The sequence below is a fragment of the Myotis yumanensis genome, unplaced genomic scaffold (genome assembly GCF_028538775.1).
Source record: "Myotis yumanensis isolate MYYU_CA2020_CCGP unplaced genomic scaffold, mMyoYum1.0.hap1 SCAF_5, whole genome shotgun sequence".
NCBI classification, from domain to species: domain Eukaryota; kingdom Metazoa; phylum Chordata; class Mammalia; order Chiroptera; family Vespertilionidae; genus Myotis; species Myotis yumanensis.
This window is the reverse complement of record NW_027223756.1, coordinates 85,712,678-85,722,539: the sequence shown is the minus strand read 5'-3', so window position 1 is coordinate 85,722,539 and position 9,862 is coordinate 85,712,678. Positions and strand designations below refer to the sequence as shown.

Here is a 9,862-nt window from a genome sequence, read left to right as displayed (position 1 = left end):
ATGGCTGCCCCCATGTGGACAAAGATGACCACCCCATGTGGTCACAAAATGGTAACCACAAGATGGCTGGTAGGGGAGGGCAGTTAGGGGCAACCAGGCCAGCAGGAGAGCAGTTAGACATCGATCAGGCTGGCTGGGAGTGTTTAGGGGGTGATCAAACTGGCAAGCAGAAGCGGATAAGGGCAATCAGGCAGGCAGGCAGGCGAATGGTTGGGAGCCTGCAGTCCCGGATTGTGAGAGTGATGTCTAACATCCCCCAAGTGGTCCCAGATTGGAGAGGGTGCAGGCTGGGCTGAGGGACACCCCTCCCCTTGCATGAATTTCATGCACTGGGCCTCTAGTAAATTTATGATAGCCTCTACAATGAGTGAAAACCCTACTTGTTCAAAATTACATGCAACTATGATTCTAACACAGAGCCACAGCATTGCTGTTCAGAGTGGTCCTCAGACAAGGACCTGCAGAATCAGCATCACACAGACATTGATTCTCAAAAGATCAAGCTGATCAGGACCTGATCACTCAGATTCTGCATTCAAACTAGACTCCTGGGTGACTCATATGCCCATAGACATTCTAACAGGTGTGAAATGATATCTCATTGTGTTTGAGATAGTGCTGGAGAAGTTGGAGAAGTGCTGATTTAGATTAAGGGTTCTCACCTTTTCATTCTGGCAAGTGAGGCAGGATAATTACATGTGTTGGGTACTGTCAGTGTTCAGCAGCATCTTTCAGACATTGCCAAATAGCCCCTGAGGCACAGTCACCTCTGGTTGAGAAGCACTGTCCCACAGAGAAAGCTTTTGGAAGCATCTTGACAGAATTCCAAACAAAACCCCATCTCTTATCAGTTAGAGCTTTGAGCACATCAGTAAACTCCTTTTGGCCCCATTTCTTCAATGGGGAAGAGGCTTCATAATACTACCTCATAGAATGGACTTTTCTAAAAATTAAACCAAAAAATTCCTATAAAATGTTAAGCTCAGATCATGTAGTATAAAAATATCTAATATCTAAATGTAACACTTATAATTCATAAATATTTTATGAGGCACTCAATAATAGCTCTTAACTTGTGATGTAAGTATAAAGTCCCCAGTTATCTTGACAAATGTGTCAGGAAGCCAAACAGGGAGGTACACAGCATTGCATATCAAAGAAATGTGGTTCTGCCTGGTTGAGGAGGAGAATAGCAATTTTCCAGAGATATAAGGTCGGTGTCCCACCCCAAAGCAGACTTTGAAGAAAACTTGAAGTCAGGATGGGTAAGGTTAGACCTTTGGAAAGCAGGTGAGCTGAAGAGAAGGAGTCATAAGAACAGCTCACTTGACTTCCAACCTGGTCTCTTGGGATGAGAGAATCATTAGGAAAAATTTCCTTTTTGCTTATTCCAGAGACCCAGAGGGAAATCATGTGCTTAGAAGCTGGAATAATATGAGGGAAATGTGCCTGATGGTCAGGTATAGAGAGAGCTGTAACTATCTTCCCTGTGCAGTCTCCAGCTGTACAACTCTGGGGGACAGGACATGGTTCTGCTTTTGATTCCCAAACTGGCTCAGGAACTGATGCTTCACTCCTTCCTGCTGTTTCCTGTGGGGCAGAGCTTCAGTCTCATCATCAACCATCTAGGGAGCAATTCAGACTTCCACACGGAGACCTTCCTCTCAGAGACCCCATCCAGGTGAGTCTGGGAGCCCAGCAGATACATCAAGAGAGGGTCAGAGAGAATGGAACCTCAGAACTTTTACTGGAGTCACATAGGAGTCCAAACAGTCTGTTTCAGAGAAAAGATATCTTTGTGCCTGTATTCTTGGTTAGTAACCAATTGGTAATTAATTTAGTTAATAGAATAAGAAAGATGTATGTGTGTTTGAATCTGCACTACAAGGACCATAGTTGACAATTAAGTCCCGGGAATGGGAGCCCAGTTGGATAACACTGTGGAATGAGTGAGATGCATAAAATGATTGCAGTAAAATGAAAGCATATCTGAGATTTGTTTTTTAGGAAGAAGGTAATAGAAAATTAGGTAGGAAGAACAGTGCAGTGGAGTGTTTGTATGAAATTTCAAAGTTGGTGTGCATTTGAGCATGTTTTGTGTTTATTGGAAAGATCCGACCAGTCAGGGAGTTGGTCCCTTGCAATAGCAATTTGTGAGAAATGCATTGCAGTATCTTCTCTGATGCTGGGTATTCACATGAAAAAAGTATTTAATAAGTCTGAAGAGGATACTAAATAGTTTCAGTTTGAATTAATTACTTTATTATTGGCAGGGCTGCATATATTCTTGGATTTGTTACTCATTGACTTTCTCTGTTGGAACAATTGACAGAAATTCCTACCCCACACTCAGCCTCTTCCCTCAGTGGTCTCTACTTGTAATGAGTAATTCTGGCATGCATTCTGGGAATATAAGTTGAGGATAGACCAACTTCCACGGCACTGATATAGGGTGCTGAGAAAAAAGTCACCATAGTTATATAGATGGAGAAATAAAGGTCACCCATTGTACCTTAACTCTTAATGCCACAGAGGCAGCACAGTCAGTTTACATTTATGCAGTGAGGCCTTTACTGTACCAGCAAAAGAGGGAGGGAGATATCTCAAAATCTAGTTAAAATTCCTTTTCTACTTCATGCCTGTGTTTAACATGAAATGCCCTGACACAAGGGACGCTTCTGTCAAACAAGTTTTATTGAATAAATATCTGCGTTGAATCTTATAGCTGCTGTAAAGTAATCCCACAGTAGTTGCTTAATACAAACAAACAAACCTATGCTCTTACAGACTGGATGTCAGAAGCTTGAAATGAGTCTCAGTGGCTAATATCAAGGTGTGTGCAGGGCTGGGCTCCTTCAGGCTCAGGGGAGGATCTGTTTCTTTCTAATGATTGTCCGTGTGGCTGGCTGCCTGCATTGCTTGGCTCATGTTCCTTCCTCCATCTTCAAGCCAGCTGGGTAGCATTTTCAAAATCTTTCTGAGACCAAATCTTTTGTCTTTCTCTTCAACATTAACAGAACCACTATGCTTACCTTAGTCCCACCTGGATGAGCCTGGCTCATCCTCTGTCTTAAAGTCAGTCGATTAACAAGCCTGTTCCATCTGCTACCCCAATCCTCCCCTTGTCATAAAATTATCATATTCAAAATTACTGGGGTATGATGTGGACATCTTCCGGAGGCCCTTACTCTGCCTGCTACAAATTCCTTTTCAGAAATGCATTATTTGTATCACTGAAGGGTCCTTATATTTACCACAACCTCTAGAATAAGTGAATACACTAGTCCTTCCAAGTTATATGCAAAGATGATTTTTGTTTCAGACGACCTAGAACCATTTCCACCTGACTCTGACACAGAGCCACAGCCTAGCTACTCACACTGTGGTCCACAGACCAAGAGGACCTGCAGCATCAACACCACCTGGGAGCTTGTCAGAAATGCAGTCCCGGGACTCATTTAAGACAAATCAGAATCTGCATTTGCACTATGAACTTTGGTGACTTGTATGCACTATGAAATGGACAGGTGCTGGCCTAGAACAGATGTTCTCATCTTGTCACTGCTAATACTGGGGACAGAATAATATGGGTGCTTTCCTGTGGATCATAGGTATTTAGTGTCCTCTATTCAGACATTGCCTAACAGCCCAGGGAGAACTCATTTCTGGTTGATAGCGCTGCCCTGGAAGCATCTGACATGATTATAATGGAGGCCCATCACTTACTCTGATATTAACTTTGGGCAGATCACTAAACTTCTCCAAGTCCCATTTCTGCAAAGGAGAATGGAGCTCATAAATGTGCTTTCTCATGGTAAGTTGCTAATAAAAATTAAATCAGACAGTCCTAGAGGGTGTTAGCCTCTGTTTACAGTGCATAAAAATATCTGAATAATTTTTTTAGAATTAACAATCATTTTTATAATGAGGGACCAAATGACAGTCTTAACTTGTGATGGAAGTACAAAATTCCTTATTGTTATAGCAAAATGACAGAAAGCCAACAAGTGTAGTGCCCAACATTTATTGTCTCAAGAGTCAGCTCTCCCCTTGTTGAAAATGAGAACAGGAATTTTCCAGACCTATCAGGACTGTGTCCCCAACACAAGTCAGTGCTGAAGACAAAGAGACCTAATGCAGACAGGTTCCTCAATCTCAGATTTGGAGGACACACTCAGAGTAGAGATGGGATGCTAGGAGACTTAGAGATCTGGATGAGGGGAGAGTTCATGGAGAAGGAGTAAACGGGGAAAAAAAAACTGAATTCACATGACTTGTAACCTGGTCTGTTGGAAACAGTGAACTGGAAAATTTTTCCTTTCTGTCCAGAACATTATTTCCCAGGGAAATCGTGTGCTTAGAGTGGGAATAACAAGAGGGAATGTATCTGAGGAGCAGGTACAGGCATTTATAAATAACTTCTCCACTCCAGTCTCTCAGCTTGTATAAACTTAGGCTGGGAGGAGCATGGGTATGTTTATTTGTCATTGTTATTTGTTTGTAGGCCTAATTCTGGCTGGAGACTGATGCTTCACACCTTCCTGCTGTCTTGCCTGTGAACAGAACTTTAATCTCTATCATCAACCACTTGGGGAGGAATTCAGACATCCCCGCAATGACCTTCCTCTCAGAGATCTAATCCAGGTGAGTCCAATAACCCACATGCCACTGCAGGAGAGGGTCATAGGGAATGGAAACCAGGAACATTTACCTGTTGTCACCTGAGAGTCCATTCTACTTAGTCCAGAGGCAAGAGATTGCTGTGTTTGTTTGCTTGATTGATCAACGGATTTATTTCAATGGCTACATAAGAGTTCATAGGGTAACGGCTACCCACACTTTTAATGGTCTTTCACACTCTTCATCATTAAATTGCTGTCATATCATTACTATAAGATGTTTAAATTATTAATTTCAAAATGTGGTTCTGATCAGGGGTGATTTTGTCCCCTATGAAACATTGAGCTATGTCCAGGGAGATTTGTGACTGTCACACTGGAGAGGGGTGGGTAGAAGCAGGGTGCTCTAAACCAGTGATGCCCAACCTTTTGCACCTCATGGACCATCAGTGGTCCGCGGACCACCAGTTGGCACGCTGCTCTAAACAACCTGCAATTCACAGGACAGACATCACCACAGAGAAGGCTCTGCCTCAGATATCAACAGTGCTGAGGCTGAGATCATCTGAATTAAATAACATCGTCATTTGTGATATTTATTGCTGGCTTCAGATTGTTCTCTAAAATTGTAACACTTTATTTTCTGCCAATAAAATTAGAGGACCCCCTTTTGCTACCAGTTCGAAAGTCCCAACCTCAATCAATGTCACTGCTCTTCCAGTTTTTCCCCATCTAATGAGTGCAAAAGCCATTTCTTGTTGTTTTATCAAACTATTACACAGTTTCAGCAAACTTCATTTCTTAGATCACCATTTTGATTTACCTATTGTTTATCTATGCCCATGTGTTACTTTCCCATTTTTGTATAGCATTTCAAATAGTTTCTATAGATCATTGTTACTCAAATGACTTCTGTAGGATATTTTTTAACATAATTTTTAAAATTTTATTTCAATAGATTTATTTTCTTACTAGTGAGTTTTTTGCTTTATTTGAAATGGTTTTTCCCACCTGTAAATTTTATATGTAGTTTCTGATGTTCATAACAAATCTATTGGTTATTCTTACCCTGAGTGTATATTCTCTGATATTTTCAGATGTCTGAGGGTGAGGACCAATTTCATATTCTTTCAGATTGATAGCCACTTATGTCAGCTCTCATATCACAATTCAATCTTTGTCAACTAAATTGATGTGTAACCTTCCCATATGGTAAATGTTCATATACATGAAGACTTAATTCCAGATTAATGAAAAGAACTGTAAGTCAGCACCTTCTCAGAGCATTATGCTCTTTTATTTATTTATTTATTTAATTTATTTTTTAAAATATATATTTTATTGATTTTTTACAGAGAGGAAGGGAGAGGGATAGAGAGTTAGAAACATCAATGAGAGAGAAACATCGATCAGCCGCCTCCTGCACACCTCTTACTGGGGATGTGCCCACAACCAAGGTACATGCCCTTGACCAGAATCGAACCTGGGACCTTTCAGTCCGCAGGCTGACGCTCTATCCACTGAGCCAAACCGGCTACGGCCATTATGCTCTTTTAGATCAAAGTCTTTACAATTTGATGGTTAGCCCATACTGATATTATTAAATTATTGTCATTTTATATCATGTTTCAGTTAGTATTTAATCCTCCATTTCATTTTGCTTACTATTGTTGTTTTAAAACTACTCATTTTAACCTGGTTACATTATCTCTTCATCATTTTTTCATTTTATCACTTCACATTTTTTAATTCTTTTTTATGTAAGGGCACGTCTAACCACTTACCTTTGTGAAAAATTTATGTGAACAAAGCAGGTGTAATTTCTGCTCTTTTGGGTCATTCCATAAAACAACAAAGACATAAAACAATGAAATAAATGTGTTGAAAATAATGTCCTCAGGAAGAAACATATAAAGAAAGCTATTCCATATAAATAGGTAGAATTGTCATGATGTGGGCAGGATTTGTGAAGCATGGTCTGGGGAGGTTTTTGCATGTTGGATGAAGACCTGAACCAAGAACAGAGTGGTGCACCCCGGGTGTGTCAAAAAAAAGCTGAAAACTCAAAGCCCCCAAATAAGATAGAATTGGTGCCACATAAGGAAAGGGATAAGGGGGCTAACCTCACCCACTATTGGGCCACATAAAAACAAATTGGTCAAATGACTATGAAAAAGGTACAGAAAACAAATCTTTTACTGCATTTATTTGCCAGAACCAAGACGATTTTCTTCCTCACAGTATCTTGGGGATCACCTGAGCTCATTAAATCTCTATTCCTGCTCAACCAATTCATTACCCTCCCCCATACTCTCCTATCCATTCATTGAATAGATTTCTTTATGTTTTATTAAATACAGGGCATAAAATGTCCATCAAATATGGAACCTCAAATTCATATGTTCATGGAAGGCTTAAGAATTGGAATATCCAGAAACATTTCTACATCTGACAGGTGAAAGATCACTGATCAGGTCAACTTGTGTTCTATCCATTCCTAGCATCATCAGGATGGCTAGGGCTGAGACAGACATGGTGGTGGTGGTGGTGGTGGTGGTGGTGGTGGTGGTAGTGGTGGTGGTGGTGGTGGAGGCGGAGTGTGTGTGTGTGATTTGTAGATGTGAGCTGTCCTCAGACCAGGGGTAGGTGCACTCATACACTCCAAGGTGGTTCTTACAATATGGGACTCAAACTCAATCAAGAGCAGGTATTAAGGAGGGGATCTTTTCCCATTCACTGGACACCTTTGCAACAAGAATAATAGAGCATAAGAGGCCGAGGGGATGAGGAAGTCCCTGTGCCTGAGGTATCAGCAGTGGCAGAGAGGCCACCTCACTCCTCAACGTGTCTGCCACCACTTCTCATCACTCCCCCTCATGCTCATTCACTTTCTAACCTGGCTTCACTTTTTCTGAACATGTGAAAGAAGCACCTTCCTCGGGACCTTTTCACTGGCCAGTCCCACTGCAGGGCTCACACTTTCCCACATCTACTTATATATCTCTTCCTCTCTTGAGTTAAAAAATTTTTGTTTATTGGCTCAATAAACAAAAAAAATGTTTATTGAGCCAAATGCCAGCCACAAAAGTACCAGGTGATTGGGCATGAAGTCTAAACCACCAGCAGCAGAGCCAGGTAGAAAAGTCATGTCCACTGACCTGGAGTTGAGGGCTCTTTACACTTTATGTTTTGGGAAAGAACGAGGTACTTTTTTTTTTTTAAAGAATTTACATCGACTACTGAAAGCTGTGGGGCAGCAGGAGAAGGTAAAGTGGGCAGTTCTAGGACAGGTACCAAGGAAGAAATATTTACTACTTTTAATTGGTTGCAGGCAATAGTCTTGAAATCTCATGCAGTGAAGGATGCAGGGGCATCTAGTGGTCACTACAGAAGTTGATTCACGTTCCAACATACATTCAAGAATGTGAGTAGTCTTTTGTAAGTGGGCCACAGCTTTTAGCTGGTTGATTACTATAGTTTTTCTCACACTCTCTAGCCCCAGTGTATTTAATTTAGTACAACTCAGAATGTTCCCCTTTTCACTTATTTGAAGTCTGTTCAAATGTCACCTTGTTTGCAGATCTACCTACAGACCCATGAAAAACAGAACTCCCTACTCATTCTCTCCTTTAGACGTACTTTCCTTCTCTTCATACCACTGCCACCATCTAAAGTAATTTATCATTTTTTGTTCCTTCTACATTCATTCCCTCATTGGATTGTAGAGACTTTTGTTCTTCAGCACCCTATTCTCACAACCTGGACAGTGCCTAAACATGGTCAGCACTCAATTTACATTCTTGAGAAACATGAAGAAATTCTCAATAAAACTGTAGAATACATGATCCCCTCAGATGTACAGGTGATTGGGACAAACACTCCATATCAGGGGGGTCATTGTATATCCCCAACAGAGGACTATATACACAAAATAATAAAATTAATGTCTGGTCTACAAAATATGAATTGTAGCATTTCAAGTATGTGAGCAATGCAACACTGTGTGAAATTTATTCAAATTATTTTAATTTTTCTTGGTAGTCACCTCCAACACATGGAACCAGTGAATTTTACACAAATTTCAAAATTTATTCTTCTGGGATTTTCAGAGAAACCAGAACTTCAACCCCTTATATTTGGGGTTTTCCTCTCCATGTACCTGATCACTGTGTTGGGAAACCTGCTCATCATCCTGGCCGTCAGCTCAGACTCCCACCTCCACACGCCCATGTACTTCTTCCTCTCCAACTTGTCCTTGCTAGACATCTGGCTTACCTCCACCATCATCCCGAAGATGCTTGTGAACATCCAGACACAGAGCAAAGTCATCACCTATGCAGGCTGCATCACACAAATGTATTTTTTCATACTTTTTGCTGGGTTGGATGTTTTCCTCTTGACTGTGATGGCCTATGACCGGTTTGTGGCCATCTGCCACCCCCTGCACTACACGGTCATCATGAACCCTCGGCTCTGTGGACTGTTGGTTCTGATATGCTGGATCTTGAGTGTCCTGCATTCCTTCCTACATTCCTTAATGGCATTACGACTGTCCTTCTGCATGGACGTGGAAATCCCTCACTTTTTCTGTGAACTCAATCAGTTGATCAAACTTGCCTGTTCTGACACCTTTCTTAATAACATGGTGATATATTTTGCAGCTGTCCTGCTTGTTAGTAGTCCTTTCGCTGGGATCCTTTACTCATATTCTAAGATAGTGTCCTGCATACATGGAATGTCATCAGCTCAGGGGAAGTACAAAGCATTTTCTACTTGTGCGTCTCATCTCTCAATTGTCTCCTTATTTTATGGTACGCTCCTAGGAGTGTACCTCAGCTCTGCTGCAACCCACAGCTCACATTCAGGTGCCATAGCCTCGATGATGTACACCGTGGTCACACCCATGCTGAACCCCTTCATCTACAGTCTCAGGAACAAAGACATCAAACAGGCTCTGAAAACATTCTTTGTGAAGGAAACTCCAAACTGGTCATTTGTCCTAAGACTGCAGATGTGCCCATGTTTGCAGAGTCAGACAGTGTGATGATTGTCAGACTATGGAAGCAGAACTTGCTCTTTCCTTTTATTTCCTGGAATTTCTATTTCTTTGACCTCATCTTCTCTATTCAATTTATGTAACTCAATTAAGTTCTCTGCTCTCTTATATATTCAGCAATTCTTCTCTTTGTTGTTTTTCTCTTTTCTTAAATTTATTTCCATCATGGATCAGATGTATTTGGAAA

At 41.1% G+C, this 9,862-nt stretch overlaps 1 pseudogene; it reads left to right on the top strand.

Annotated features, from left to right (window-relative positions):
- Positions 1–8,673: 8,673 nt before the first annotated feature.
- On the top strand, positions 8,674–9,622 carry LOC139009854 (olfactory receptor 7A10-like; annotated as a pseudogene).
- Positions 9,623–9,862: the final 240 nt, after the last annotated feature.